The sequence below is a fragment of the Choristoneura fumiferana genome, chromosome 5 (assembly GCF_025370935.1).
Source record: "Choristoneura fumiferana chromosome 5, NRCan_CFum_1, whole genome shotgun sequence".
Lineage (NCBI taxonomy): Eukaryota > Metazoa > Arthropoda > Insecta > Lepidoptera > Tortricidae > Choristoneura > Choristoneura fumiferana.
In genome coordinates, this window is record NC_133476.1 from 4,595,808 (window position 1) to 4,612,239 (window position 16,432).

General features: G+C 37.8%; 1 protein-coding gene across 1 annotated transcript in view; it reads left to right on the forward strand.

The window, feature by feature from the left end:
• The window catches only part of LOC141427943 (somatostatin receptor type 2-like), a 73,153-nt gene that overhangs the window by 42,551 nt on the left and 14,170 nt on the right, over nt 1–16,432 (forward strand). The window lies entirely within an intron of this gene.

The window sequence follows — 16,432 nt, forward strand, 5'->3', positions numbered from 1 at the left end:
TACATTTTTCATAAATGTTTGGTCATCCTGTAGAACTCTATATAGGTTAGGTTAGGTTTTTTTTACAACAATTCAGAAAAATAAAATAAAAATAGTTTCAGAAAAATGAAGAGTTGTGTTATTATGACTAACAAGTTTTGACCAGTCGATATAGACCCCTAGCAGAATTAGCTAAAAAAAGATATTGAAAAGCAATATTTTTTTATTAAAACACAAAATTGGTGTACTTTTCACTTCACCGAAATAATAAGACACCAATTTAACGCCACCCATCATCATCTTGCATCATCGGCGCCCACTTACTTCTCGCATTAATCATTCATTAAAACTTTAAATGTCATTTAACGTGACAAAAGACCGGAACAAATTTCAAGACCCCAGTTCCATATGATATGATTTCGAGAAAAACTCAAAATTAAAACATGAAATCGTGACCAGACCCAACTAGGCTCTCCAAGCAGCGTCCGTCATAACTCATGTCATTAAAACGATATTTTCTCTCTTCTAAAGGAAATGGGAACAATTTTTTTTTTGGGGTGTAACCGTGCCCTCTTTAATCACGGTTCGTGGACATTTGTAAAGGCTAAACAAAACCCAAGGGTAGGGTAAAAAAATGCGTAAAAGTATAAATGAATTCGGTACTGGCAGTAAAACACCCGGAAAGGACATGATTACGGGCCAGATATGTAAATTTTATCACGAATTACATTATACAACAGATAAACACATGTTTTACATACATTCAGCGTTAGTACGTAATTTGGGGAGATTTATAGTTCGAGGATTATCCGTTAAGCGATCGATTAGCCGAGGTCGCCCGAAGAGTCCCACTCGGATGGGCGCGTTCGGGAAACTTCGTGATGTCTTCTCGTCCAATATTCCGCAGTGCCTCAAGACTAGAGTCTTCGACCAGTGTGTGTTGCCAGTGATGACTTATGGCGCTGAGACGTGGTCTTTGACTGTTGACCTCTTAGAGAGGCTCAGAGTCACGCAACGAGCTATGGAGAGAGCTATGCTTGGAGTTTCTTTGCGCGATAGAATCCGGAATACGGAAATTCGTCGAAGAACTAAAGTCACTGACATAGCTGGAAAAATATAACAGTTGGGGGAGAAAAGTCCTCGAGTGGCAGGCCTCCCACCAGGTGGACTGACGACATCGTGAGAGTTGCGGGAAACCGATGGATGCAAGTGCCGAGCTGTCGTTCATTGTGGCGTTCTAAGGGGGAAGCCTTTGTCCAGCAGTGGACGTCTTCCGGCTGATGATGATGATGATGATGATCGATTAGCGTCAAATTTGTGTAAGATTTACCTTGACTTTCAGGCAACAGGTCAACAATTACATTAAACCTTTTTAAGCGCAAATCGTAAAATACTGTTCCTTTTTTCTTAATTTTCCGTCTTTTTCTGTGTTTTACTAATATAGCTACAAAATGCTAATGATCTATAATTATGTGCCACACAGACGTGACTGTCATGCATATGTGGTGGTACCGGCAAGCATGGTAAAAATGTTGAACTTCCTTAAAATAGTGTCAAATAATAAATAAATACTGTAATAATAAATAGTGTCGTACGTAACTTTGTTGTTTATGTATGTACCTATGTAAATACTTTATTGTACATAAAACACAAAAATAATACAAAATGAGAACAACAAAACAAAAGATCGAGTACAAAGGCGAACTTATCCCTAAAAGGGATCTTTATGTTGGGTTTATGTTATGTCGTTATCTTTCGGCCACGGCATTATTCTGAATTTTAACAAAATGCAATAAGAAATTGTGCTAGACTGCAGAATATAATTAGCCATTTCATATTGCGTTAGGATGCTGCATTTTATAGGCAACCGAAATAAAATTTTATGTCATCCTCAACTGCCATTTTCATAGTTTTATATGACTTTTGTGCAACGGAAAGCATAAATATAAGTGGAATTATCCAGTTTTCAGTTCAATAGATACATAAATTTAGTACAATTTTATAGCTGTCTTTTTTGTTTGATATATATTTTTAGAGACTCTCGTTATGACTCTCGAAAATAAGTGTGCTTTTAGTTAGTTAAGACTTTCTGTCTGGATATAACGAGACGTGACACTATATAGATCAAAGGCCCAGATTTTTGTTAGTAAAATGAGATGTTTCTACATTCGTAATAGTGCTGTGGTGGCATAGTAGGTTAGCCTGTCGCCTATTAAGCAGAGGGCCTTGGGTTCGAACCTTGTCTCGCTCATCTGAGTTCTTCGAAATTCATGTGCATAATCACATTTGAAAACCATTAGCTTTACGGGAAAGGAAAACATCGCAAGCAACTGGACACACCTGCGAAAAAATTCAGTTGTGCATGTGACGTTTCCAATCCGCATTGGGCACGCGTGGGAACCTTAACTATACTTAACTTATCCTATGAGGCCTATGCCCTCCAGTGGGGCGTATAAAGATCGAGATAATGATGACGACGGTGGTGACAGTCAGAATATAGGTAGCATTGTTCCATTGCAATTCACAGATAGGTACCATCAGCCAAATAAGTGGTCTATCAATTTTTAAACAAGTTCCTATCAAATGAATATGTCGCTAAAGTCGAACTTTCAAGTTGACAGACACGTTTATTGGCATTATTGTTTTATGACATGCAAACGATTATCAACTTTAGGGTGATAGACCACATATTTGGCTGATGGTACTTATGTAAATTGCAATGGAGGAATGCTAGGTACCACATATTTACCTACCTAAAATATAACCCCGATCGGTGTGGGGTTAGAATTACACCTCTCCATTTCTTCCGTGGATGTCGTAAGAGGCGACAAAGAATATAGGTTAGGGTATTCCGTAGGCGACAGGCTAGCAACCTTGACAATACAAGGTACAATAGTGACAACCTTTTTTGTCAAACTTTAAACCTAAAATTGGCTCCGAAGTGGTAAGGTTTCGTGTTCTGCCTACCCCATTTGGGAATACGATCGTGATGTTTGCGTGTGTGTGTGTGTGTGTGTGTGTGGTGTGTGTGTGTGTGTGTGTGTGTGTGTGTGTGTGTGTGTGTGTGTGTGTGTGTGTGTGTGTGTGTGTGTGTGTGTGTGTGTGTGTGTGTGTGTGTGTGTGTGTGTGTGTGTGTGTGTGTGTGTGTGTGTTTAAGTTGCAGAAAACAGTGTAAAATAATCAATTTCATAACTAAGTACAATTTCATGTGATGAGTGTTTATTAAAAATACCACCGACTTAGAGCGTACATTAATTTGTGTTTGTTTACCTATTTTGTACAATAAAGAGTTTACATACATAAAATACTAGGTAATTTCAAATATTTGATTTGGCATTAAATTTAGCTTCAAGAGTTAGTACTGATGTACTCGTAGATATTTAAGTAGTTTAAAAGAATGTTCTACATTTTTCAAGAAGTAAAGATTATGTAAGTACAGGGGCTCTCGGGCTCTTTGCAGTTCTCTGTGAGAAATAATGCTATTTAGCAGCGTTAAATTGTATTTACTTGAAACAGAAAATTGCTTGCTGCAATCTCAAGTGGGTATACAAGATCTTTAGGGAGGCCAGCAGTGGACGTCTTTCGGCTGACATGATGATGATGCTTTCCAGCCCTGTGATGGACAAGTAGACAGTGTAGCGACATTAACAGGATTCCATTTGTCACTAATCTGGTACGGAACCCTAAAAAGTGAAGAGTTCGCCTGACACAGTGTGCTGAAATGTTACACGCACTCTAATCTATGGCAAATGCGGATATTAAAAGTGGGTCCTAAATAGCAGAGTTGTGACGAGCCGTCAGTTCGCGAACCGCAGCGAAAACAGGTGGACAGTAGACTCGGTAGCGTCCAAAATATTTTTTATTTATTTATTCATTTTTTAGTTTCATAACTGGCACTAACAATCAAGCCAAATATGCTAATTACATACAATTTAGAGAAGTTAATTATAATACATTATTATGGCATTGGCAACTATGAATCCATGGATATTTCAAGATCGCCATCTTGGAATTATATGGTTATTCTAAGTACCATTATTTATTATCATATGAGGAGAATTTAAGCATTCCGCTATATCCCACTGGCCGCAAGACAGATGTGAAAACACGCCGAAATGCTTCAAGAACAGATGGTTCGGCAGTTTATCTAGCGCTCGACTTCGCAGGGGCACTACTATGCCCCCAGATAAGTAACTATCTGTCTGTGTCTGTCCCTCGTTCATGTTTAAACCACTGAACTGACTTAGGTAATATTTGGTTTGAATATACCTACCTAGATTGAAATCCGAACACCTCATTTTGACCACCATAATGTCAGCAACACATTCTTTCATATTTCGGACACAGTGCGTAGAGGCGATGAAATTTGGAAAAACTGATTGTAGTTAGGAACACTGCAGGTAGAAGATCGCGGGGTCATTCATCAACGAGTTGGACCGATCAAGTGAAAGTAGTCATCCTCCAATTTGTACACGGTCGAGACACGCTATACAGAAACCGGTGGAGGCAGATTCTCCGCCCCAGATGCAACCCCAGACGACCAGATGGCCTAGTGGTTAGAGAACCTGACTACGAAGCTTGAGGTCCCGGGTTCGGTTCCCGTGTCGGGGCAGATATTTGTATGAAAAATACGAATGTTTGCTCTCGGGACTTGGGTGCTTACTATGTATTTAAGTATGTATCTATCTATATAATTATATGTATTTATGCGTGCTTAGTACCCATAACACAAGCTTTGCTAAGCTTACTTTGGGACTAGGTCAATTGATGTGAATTGTCCCGTGATATTTATTATTATTATTAACCCTGATACTGACCACGGTCCTCAAAGATGAGGGTCCGACCCAAGAGAGACAAAGACCCGAGACAGGACAAGTGATATTATCCAGAAAAAAAGCGTAGTCCTGCGGGAGTGATAAATACCTATAAAAGAATGGCTCGTTTAAAGATATTAAATTTTCCGTTTCGGGTAATCCGAAACTAACCACGCCTACTTTACGTTCAGCATTGTAATTGTTGACGTCATTTAATAATGTAATTAATGGAAAGCACTTGGATTAATGGATATCAGGTACCACATGGTAATTTAAATTAAAGTAAATTTTCATGTTGATAGCTGAAGTGCTTCCTATTAATACTTCACCAGCCATAAAGGTTGTGTATCAACATCATCATCATTATCAGCCATAGAACGTCCACTGATGGACTTAGGTCCCCCCATAGACCTCCAGTTGCTTCGGTTGGAAGCGGACCACCGTGAACCTGCGGCTTTAACCAGGTCATCCCTCCATCTCATCGTGGGCGTCCTACGCTGTGTTTACGGGTCCGCGAACACAAGGACTAATTTCGTAAAATAATTGGATTAAATTAAGTACTTAAACCTATAAGCATTTTTCCATAACAGTGGAGTTATTTAAAGAGATTACTCTTTTGATCCGAATTAGTTATCTAGTAATTTATAGAATCAGGCGTAACGTTGCAGAGGTCCATATATTCAATGAAGTTTTTTTTTATTAGCCATTTTCTATGTCCCACTGCTGGGGCAAAGGCCTCTCCTTCGGATTTCCAACTTCCCCTGTCGGCAGCTAAGTTTTGCCAGTCGTTTCTGAATGCGTCCAAGTCGTTCCACCACCTCCGTCTCGGTCTGCCGCGCCTCCATTGGGTGTAAGGGGTCTCATATATCATCTCACGAGACCCAAGCCAACCTCACCTGCCCGCGGTGCACCCTGCTAACTAGCATACGAGGCAAAACTGGCGACCCACCAACCCGCATTGGACCAGCGTGGTGGGCTTATGGTCTATTCCTCCCTATGGATGTACAATCCCCATTCAATGAACTATAAACAATTATTAACTTTGCTCACCCGTGACCTCACGATACCTTCGTCTATCCAAGAAATGTATATTCAAGCAGCTCCTTCGCCTTCACACTGTAAGGGTACACAGTTCTGCTGTTTTAGAGATACTCAGATATTAAACTTTGTAATTATAATGCCAAGGTTTTTTTTTAAGTTGGCTAGGTTATTATTTAATAAGTTGTTGTCGTACCTGCTGCTGTATGTGCTACTACGTACAGGGGGCTCCCTGCAGAGGGACCGACATCCTCATTAGAGCGTGAGGGGACACGATAAACTAATGGCGTGTAACACTTCGCTTCAACGAGATTTTGTGTCATGGGAGAACCTGTCGCACCTCAAATATCTACATGTAGGTACAGTAGAGGTCAAATATATGTTTATACACTTTACCTTATCTCTGTCACTTCATGTTTGAAATTTAGTATAAAATTGTCAGAAGGCTTACAGCGAGAACTAAGCGACAAGGTGCTAAAGTGCAAAGACATTTTGACATATTTAATTTAATACAACCAAACCAACTTAGAAATGTTGAAAGCCCCCGATATTGACATTTCAAAGTTCCATATCTCAAAAACGGCTGAACCGATTTTAATGAAATATTATAGTTAAAAACCCCCGCAAGGAAGGCTTTCATGTAAAGTCGATTATAGGTACGTCTTTTGCGTGAAGTGAATTTATTTTACGGCAAGAATAAATAATAGGTAATCTGAAACTTTTTGACAGGGTTTGTAAATATTATACTATTGCAACATCAAAGTAAGCGGATATAAATGTACTTACCTACTAAATATGTTGAAAACCTCATTGGCTGGCTTTTTTAGAGTTCCGTACCCAAAATGTGCCAACGGAACCGTATTACTGAGACTCCGCTGTCGTCTGTCTGTCTGTCTGTCCGTCCGTCACAGGGCTCTATCTCTTGAGCCTTAATAGCCAAGCAGTTGAAATTTTCACAGATTATGTATTACTGTGGCTGATATAACAACAAATACTAAAAACAGAATAAAACAAATATATAAGGGGGGCTCCCATACAACAAACGTGGTTTTTTTTTTTGCGGTTTTTTTGCTCAATATTAATAACGGCTACAGGTAGACGATTGAAATATTCACAGAATATTTAATTGTATAATCACTTTAAAAATAAATAATTCAATTAAAATAAAATAATATTGAAGGGGGGCTCCCATACACCAAACTTGTTTTTTTTTTCGTTTTTTGCTTATGTCTAATGTCGTATAGATAATGGTACGGAACCCTTCGTGCGCGAGTCCGACTCGCACTTAGCCGGTTTCTTTATTTGACAGGATTTAAATTTATCAAAACGTGTTGTATAAAGGGTGTAAAAAATAATCCAAAGCCAACTGTAAAGCATCATTTCACAAGTAAATTCAAATAAAATGAAATATTACAATTTAACTTACGTTGTTGAATTTGGGTGACCATAATTTATAATTTTAAGGTCGGATTTTATTTGCTTCGTGCTTTATTCATATCATCTTACCTGTTAGCTTACAGCTGCGTTCTGTTGCTCATAGCGAAATCAAAAACGTACTTGTAACATGTAATATGTGATATGTGTAAATAAATCTCTCTCTCTCTCTCTCTCTCTCTCTCTCTCTCTCTCTCTCTCTCTCTCTCTCTCTCTCTCTCTCATGTACATAAACTTAAGAAAGTAAGTAGGGCTATTGACGGAAAGATGTAGTTTTCGCTACAGTGCCGATACGAAATTTCTAAATGGCTGCAAAAAAACTTTGGGCGCCTTTGCCTAAGAAAGGTTTGTAACAAATAAACCAAACGCCCCGATAGCGCATTTAAATAAAATGTGCAATCCCCTGACCTTAAGGTTAACTGAACAGTTTAAAATGAAGACTGAAATAAAAAAGGTCTTTGGACTCATACAACAAGCAATATCGCTGAGCGTAAAGCCTTTATAGCTATAGGCTTTGCTATAAGACTGGATAACCTTATAACGTGTGCTAGAAAATATGGTTATTAGAACGAAGGTGAAGGCGCATATTGTATTAGGGAATCGTATAGTTAACTCGCGAGGTTATGTTAAAATGCTAGTGCTTTTAACGCGGCTTTCAACTCTTTCAAGATGCAAACCATTACGTTTACCAGTGAAATTGAATTTCGGTGATTTATACTAATATATATATATATATATATATATTATATATCATGGGACAATTGACACCAAACTAAGCAAAGCTTGTAGCAGGGTAGGTACTTCTAGCCAACAGATAAACATGCTTAAATAGGTAGATAATTACATTTGCAGGTGGTAGGACCTTGTGCAAGGTCCGCTCGGATTGCTACCACCATCTTGCTCGCTAATACTGCCAGCAGTGTTTGCACTGTTGTGTTTCGGCATGGGGAGTAAGACAGCCGGTGAAATTACTGGCACGTGAGGTATCCCATCTTAGGTCTCTAGGTTGGCAACGCGTCTGCAATACCCCTGGTGTTGCAGATGTTTATGGGCGGTGGTGATCTCTTACCATCAGGAGACCCACTTGCTCGTTTGCCATCCAGTTAAATAAAAATAAAAAACCTACTTAAATATATATTAAACGTCGAAGACCTGAGAACAAGCATTCGTACTATTCATACAAATTCTGCCCCGACCGGAGATCGAACCCAGGACCCTCGAGCTTCATAGTCAGATTCTCTAACCACTTGGCTACCCGGTGGTCGTTTACTAAAGTAACTTTTTCATTTACGGTGACTTACAAATGTATTATTCAATCACGTAAAACAGCTTGACGGATTTGAATGAAACGTGGCACTTAGATTAGATATCATTATCCGGGGTTTTTTTTAGTTCAAGTGGGACAGCTAGTTTTGGAATGAATAGAAACCAATGCGTTGTTCCCGAGATCTACCATTCCAAATGTCACCTAAATGCATTTCAGCCATAAACACACATACAAAATGTTGGATTTGCAGTAAAGATAATGTATAAGTAGGTTTAGGTTGATTTGTTATCTAACCGATAATACCCGCAGGGTTCGTAGTATGTTGAAATTGAGCAGTAAAATAAAAATATACGAGGATCAGGGTTTAGGCATATGTTTTATTTTATTAGCACTAAACATAGGCGTTTCTTTGGTCTTGTTAAGGCTTTATGTAAATGTTTCTGAGTCATATGAGGTAATAGGAAAACACTTGAACATATCAATAATTATACTGACGTTCTTAATTACATTATGTTTTAGGGTTCCATACCTCAAAAGGAAAAACAGAACCGGCTTTTCCGTCTGTCCGTCTAAATAATAAGTTTTATACAAGTGGACGTAGACAAGCACGGTAATTAATTCTTGTTAAACGATATAAACTTTACTTTGCTCGCAGGACTGATGGCCGATGGGGTCAGAAGGTTCTCGAATGGCGTCCGCGGACCGGGAGACGAGCTGTCAGTAGGCCTCCAACAAGATGGAGCGACGACCTGGTTAAGATGGCGGGATCGAGGTGGATGCGGAAAGCACAAGATCGGCCCGAGTAGAGAGCCTTCGGGGAGGCCTTTTTCCAGCAGTGGACGTCTTTCGGCTGACATGGTGATGATGATGATGATATAAACTTTTCCTAAGTGACGCCCAATTTAATTAATTAGGTACCAGTATTCGAGATTTTATTTAAAAGGAAAGTAGGACGACACTGGAAAATAGGACAGCGATTGTTTACAAATCGGTCCGATACGCCCCAATTAAGGAAAATTTATTTGAAGGATGTTTATTTCGGATCCCTTTAATGACTGTTAAACGGAACTTTGCTTTTCATTGATCAAAATATCTGAGGACTATTTAGAATCTGGGTTATTCCGTGGCAGACTTATTAATAATATAGGGTCCATGTATTCCATAGGTACAGTCGCAGAATGAAAAGGTTGATAACCTTAAGATCTGTTTTTGCTTGCTCAGTATAACTGCTTTATCGACCGAGTACCTATGACATTATTCCATCGTAATGTCATTCAAAAAGGTAACATGTGCTTCCAACGTGTGAACAAATTTATTTGAAAACTGGTCAACCTTTTCATTCCGCCACTATGTAGAAACGTATCGACCAAAAAAAATCCCTCGGAATATAGACCGTGTCTCTGTTTTGAATTTGTAATAAAAATAAGCCTCCCATTTTTACATGAATGCTCAAATAATAGTTATTTATGTTATGTTTGTATGTGTAATGTAATAATACGTGTTCCAACGAATGTTAATATTATAATTTTTGAGGACATCGATAATTATAATATTTGAGAATTCCCGCGAGATTTTTCGTGAGATCCCAAAGCAAGTTAAAATAAGTATAAAAATGATCCGTTGTGACATAAAAACGACTTACAAATTTTATGAGTACTTTTTGTAATTGTATTGGATCATAGATCATAGCGGAACTTTTTTTTTTCATTTGACTTGCTACTACTTTTAGTCTGTACCCAAATTGAATGCCACTCTTTACCGGTTCAGATTTTACCGACGTGGAATTGTGTGATCGGAATTTGTCACGTTGTTATTTAGAAACCTTTCCAAATATCAGGTCGATATTGAAAGGCCGGTTCATATCACGTCGGTTTATGCACGCTCCCAAATTTGAGACACTTATTTTTTTGTGGTTGTTTTCTGTGGTGAAAATTTTTAGAACTAACATAATACTTAATTTACTTTAAAAAAGATGAAACGAAGCTGCGTGAATAATCTAGCAATACGTAGAAATATTACCTGCGGGCGGTGAAATACTCCAAACTTGCCAAAATCTTGTCAAAAACAAATATAATTTTGCACTTGGAATTACTTAGAATCAAGTAAAGATCGCCTTTAAGACATTGCGGTTGTGGAAACTTGTGTAGTTTTACAGCAGTAAAAGTAAGTTAGTTCTAAAGCTTGATATCCCCTGAGGCGAGAATTAGGTTCGATCTTGAAACTATTTCACAAAATAATATCGCCATTCATGTTCGGTACCGTGGAAGTGGTAGAGCCTTACTGTAACCGCTTGCTGGCTGCAGTACGAATGGGCCGGCTCGACCGGGTTAGTACCACACTCCCACAGAATACCGGCGTGAAATAGTAGGTTTTGCTACTGTGTTTCGTACGGTGAGTAGGAGATCCGGAGGCCCAACTCTCCTCCCCCTTTTACTCTCCTCCCCCCTTCCCCTTCCCTTATCCCCCTCCCCTTTAGGCCGGCAACTATGCTGTAGGTGTCCATGGGTGGCGGTGATCGCTTACCATCAGGTGACTTCAAATACCAGATCTAGCGATTTAAGCGCTATAACAGTAAGTCAGGAAATTGGTTAAGTTAAATAGGTTAAAGTCAAAAGTCCACCTCAATTCTCTGAAGCGTGTCAATGTGTTCGAAATGGAACAAGTGAACTATTTGAACACTTCCAATACATGAAGTATTGGATATCGGTTTCCCTACTTTGTAAACAACACCCTGTTTGTTAAAGTGTTGGACAAATTCTGGTAAAGAAAATACTATTAGAAATCTTATCGTGTCCCATGCGAAATTTGAATTTAATTTCAGATTGCTTGTCTAATAAAGAATTTAGTAGAATGTCTGCATCTTAATAGTAAAAAATAAAATAAAAAGAGAGTCCTGATTTGAATCATTAGCTGTATTGTCAGCGACCAGCTGAAACTGTGCACTATATCTTTGCGAAAACTATATATATAAATAACTATTTCAAGACTACTGCTAGTGGTAGACTAGACTGGCTCTTGGCCGAAACCAATTAATATATATTGCTAAAATACCGATGTGGGTGTACATACAATAAACATAGTGAATGTCGCTCAGGGCTGGTCAAATTTCTGTTTTCCTGAAGATTCAAAGGAGAAAGAAAAAGAAAATGTTTTGTTTCGAATTCTGAACGACATTAGCAAAGTAGTTTAAGTATACACGGAGTCTCTGACCATGAGGCTTTGAATCCAAGGTTAGATTCTAATCGCATAACTGAGCTACTTTTGTTCTGCTCTTCTGCAACTTTCTAAAAATATGATCACTGCTAATTTAATTTTCTTCCTAACAAATAAAACATTTTTTCATTTTTTTCATTTTCAAAAGTAGCTTAGTTATGCGAGTAGAATCGACCCTTGATTTTAAAGCCACACCCTGTAGATGGAAATTAACATACAGGATAAAGAATTTTTTAGTAACAGTTACCGCCTTTTTCTCAGATAAAGAAGTTTTTTTTAGCATATTAGTTTTTGAATGAGAAGTAATCAAGATGACCGGTAATTTATAATTTGAAATTGAGAACAATTTTCCCGACTCGTTTTTGCTCAGACAACCTTACCGTAATTAAATTTAATTTCAAATGAAACTAATAAAAGCCGTAATTTAATTTATGAGAGAATTGCTTATTATGTTCGAATAAAACGTCCGAGATTGCGAATCACATTTAAAAGGGTGGTTTTAACTTTAATTTTTGAAATGTTATTATCAAAAGCTGATGTTCTCTTTTAATTTCAGTATGAAATAAAAATGTTTTTGTTTGCAAAAATAATTATATATTATAAGTAAATTAAAATGGAAATAGTATTGGATCGATTAATCTTCGTATTACTTGAGCCTACAATTGCAGATTATCTACATAAAGAAAATATTTGTAAGAGGAATTTTAATTCGATATGAATCATATCATTATGATGTATTCATCACTCAAGTACTTATAGTTCGCATTTACCCTCGTAAAAAAGTTTTTTAAGAAGTGAACAGAAATAGCTATACATCTTTTACTTTGTCGTTATACAGCCACATACTAAGCGTCATACAAGATTGAAAATATGTTAATGCCACAATCAAGAAGTGACCCACTCACTATTTTTGTTACTGACTGAACATTTGGGATTCCGAAATAAAAATCCGTACTAAATATTCTGATAAAGTATAAACAGGAAACTGACTCTATTTTAAGGAATCAATTTTTTTTTTAATAACTAAACCAGTGGCTAGGTATAAGTTCAAATCGGATCGAGGTGGATGCGGCAAGCACAAGACCGGTCCGAGTGGAGAGCCTTGGGGGAGGCCTATGTCCAGCAGTGGACGTCTTTCGGCTGACATGATGAGTACCTACATAATTTAGCTATCATCCGTCATCCTGAATGAAAACACAGTCATAAATCTGTTCAGAGGTGTTCATTTGGATTTGCTGAACTACTGGAAGAAATACGATTTAATAAAAAGTACCCATAGGTATTATGTATTTGAAACCACAAATCAGTTGGTTATAATTATGTTATAAGTTAAAATTATTGTTGAAATATTGAAGTTAGTTGTGTGATATATGTGGTCTTAACCACAGTCAAGTATATTTTAGCGTCAATTGGCATTTCAACGTCACTATAATTGTTTACTTACGTAACTTCGACCTCGAACAAATGGAGTTATAGAACGCCTACATTGAATACAATCAAGTTTTAAAGAAAATTGTTTTTCAAATGCGAGAGGCAGAGCAGTGAACAATCGTAAACGATTTCTATTTTGGAATCTCGTTTTATATTCATCGTGTACCTTGACGAAAACATTTCATCGGAGAAGTCTGAGCTTCAATTATTTCGGAAAATATGTCGCTTCCATCGGGAGGAACAATTTGAAATAACGATTGATTTGTTCCTTACCCTTAACCAGTAGAAAACACTATATGACTCCAATAACAGATGTTTAGTTTTTTTTCATATCCATTTCTTATTTTTGTAATCCATATCTTTAAAAGAGTAACGAGACTGACTGACAGACCACAGCTTCCAGGCATAATGCATGTATGTAATTGAGAAAATTTACAAGAAGGCACAAAATCAATTTAAGTCGTTAAAAAATAACTTATTCGTTTTTAAATAGATCCCTGATAGGTATGAATACAATATTAAACTATGATTCATTTTGTGGTGGCGTATCTTAATTCACGAGGCCTGTAAATTGGTTAATCTCAATAAACTCTCGTAATATTCTTGGTCTCAGTTTTGCGTGTACGAGGCTTCGTAGACAATAATCGATTAAGTCCAAAGGCTTTACAGTAATAAGCGTTAAAGACAAACAAAGAACAGTCCCGAAGATAATCGCCAGAAAGCAGCTACAGGCATATATACTTCCGGCCCGCCTAAACGATATTTATTTCATTGTCCCTATTTATCAGTAGATGAATATTTCCCAGAAGGAAATTTATTGTGTCCCAACATTTTAGTCATGGTCCCAATATTTGATAGGCTTTATCGAGACGCCTCAATAATTTTCGCATAAATACATTGAACTACCCGATTCCCTGATTTATTTAATTCGATGAAATATCGACAGCGTTTCCGACGTGGAACATCTTTTATACCGGTACCTATTGTCGGTTCAGGGGATGCCTGCAATATTATTATAAGTTGAGGCTTTATGTTATACATATCGTCGGCCTAAATCGCAAACCTCGTAACTCAATCTGATCAAATTTTACAGGAGACACAAAAAACTTCACTACCAAAAATTTTGCATGAAGACTTGCTAAGTTTTTTTTACATAATGTTAATTAAATTTAGCCGTCAGATTGTTAAGACCTATTTTTTTTAAATAACCTGAACCTGGAAATTTTTGGAGTTAAGAGTTTTTTTGAAAATTTATAAAGCAAATCGGGAGTTAAGAGTTTTGCTATAAAAAATAGAGGTAATTTTTTGATCTGAACAAGGTAATTATTTACATGATTAAGTACATGAGTTTGGCTCAGGTGAAGATAATGAAGCATGATTATTTTTGGCTGAATTAATTTGATGCAAACTAGCGGGCGATACACAATGTTCATGCTGTAAGGCTGTTGACATTTTTCTTGTTCAGGAAAGCTCTGAGAACTGCTGGTTTATGACGTGATGAGTGGATTTCGTGGCTTGAAAATCGATTTTTTTCAAGCTCTTGAAACTAGCTGGTGACAAACAAATTTCATGTTGCACAGTTGGTGAGGTAATAGGGAATTTGAGGACCTGGTATCCCAATGTAGGGAATAGGACAGATCAAGGCGTCCAGACTTCGGTGGCTCGAGCACGTAGAAAGGTTGGGATGGGAGAGGGTCGAGCCCTGAAGAGAGCGCACTTGGGATGACCGAGAGGCCGGTTGGTCGTTGGTTGTTGGTGGTCGAGACCGCTGGAGGGACGAGGTCCTGAAAGACCTTTTGGACCTCAGGGTCGAAGACTTGCAAGAGCTGACTCAACACCGCAAACCGTGGCGTAATCTGGTGTTGGAGGCCAAAACCAACTTGGGGTCACTGCGCCCTGGTAGTAGTAGTAGTAGTAGTTAGTGAGATACAAGGTGGTGTAGGGTTCTGCACTCTAAAACAAATCTCTTGTTGAGATGAATAGTGCTCTCTTCCTGAACTAAAATTAAAGATCCATCGTATTGATTTACATCTAAATTGTAACATGCGTACGTTTTTTCCTATTTTTGAAAAAATATTTTCTGCAGTCTTGCTTTCCTTTGTTGATTTATTTTAGTATCCGCCTACAGAACAATAAAATGTTATAAGTAAAAAACCTTAAGTAAAGCAGCTGGGACGAGTTCGACTAAATCCCACTATAATATAATAAATGCGAAAGTTTGTAAGTCTGTTTGTTTGTTTGTCACTTCGCTTCATGACGTCTAAACCGCTGAACCGATTTAGATGAAAATCGGTATACAGATAGTTTGAGTCTCGGGGAAGGACATAGGATAGTTTTTATCCCGGAACATTTCATAGTTCCAGCGGGATAGTGAAAACCGAATGCTACGCAGACGGAGTCGCGGGTAACAGGCATTAACATAAATTAAAATAGTGACACAAACAAAACAATTGCTATTCGAACAATCACAACTACGTACTAGATTAAATAATTTGCGTAGAAAACCACGTAACTAATCTTCACGCGTAAAGATACACGCGGAGCAAACCTCGTATGTCCACGGCACGCAAACAAACTAAATTTTCAATAGTCTAATGTGTTTAAATATGATAAATATCTATCAAGAATACACAATCAGTTAATATTGCAGAACCTCATTACACACCTGTTAGTCTGCACCCGTTTTCTTCTTAAATCTTTACGCAAAACTGACGTGCAGTCACAACGCCATCGCAAACTGTAGGTACTGAGGGAGTGCGGGGGAGATACGTGTATATCTTTTACAAAAATGGCGGTCGGGAGTTGCGAGGTTTTCTATTTTGCTTTTTAAACTTAAACGGTTTATTCTTGGTATTTAAGAGTTTTGCCGTTAGATGCGTTCAGAATAGTACTATCTAAAAGTGTCAAAACATAATTTTCAGAAAAAATGGAGTTACGAGGTATGCGATTTAGGCCGACGATATATTTCACATTTCTTTGGGTATCGTACCTATCTAATACGTCTCTGTAAGTAGGTTTTTGCTGCGTTTTAATTTTTCAGCAGATTATTCTTCAAATCATCTTTATCAACATCATATCAGCCGTGGGACATCCACTGTTGAACATGTACCGGGCGTGGCATGTTACAGGAGCAAATAATTAAAACATAGATCGTGACTCGCCAGACTGGGCGATATTAGTTCAGCGACTTTTAATAATAATGGTATCTTTAGATTCTGCCTTTTTCATACAATTAAATAGTGTTATCAATGTACAG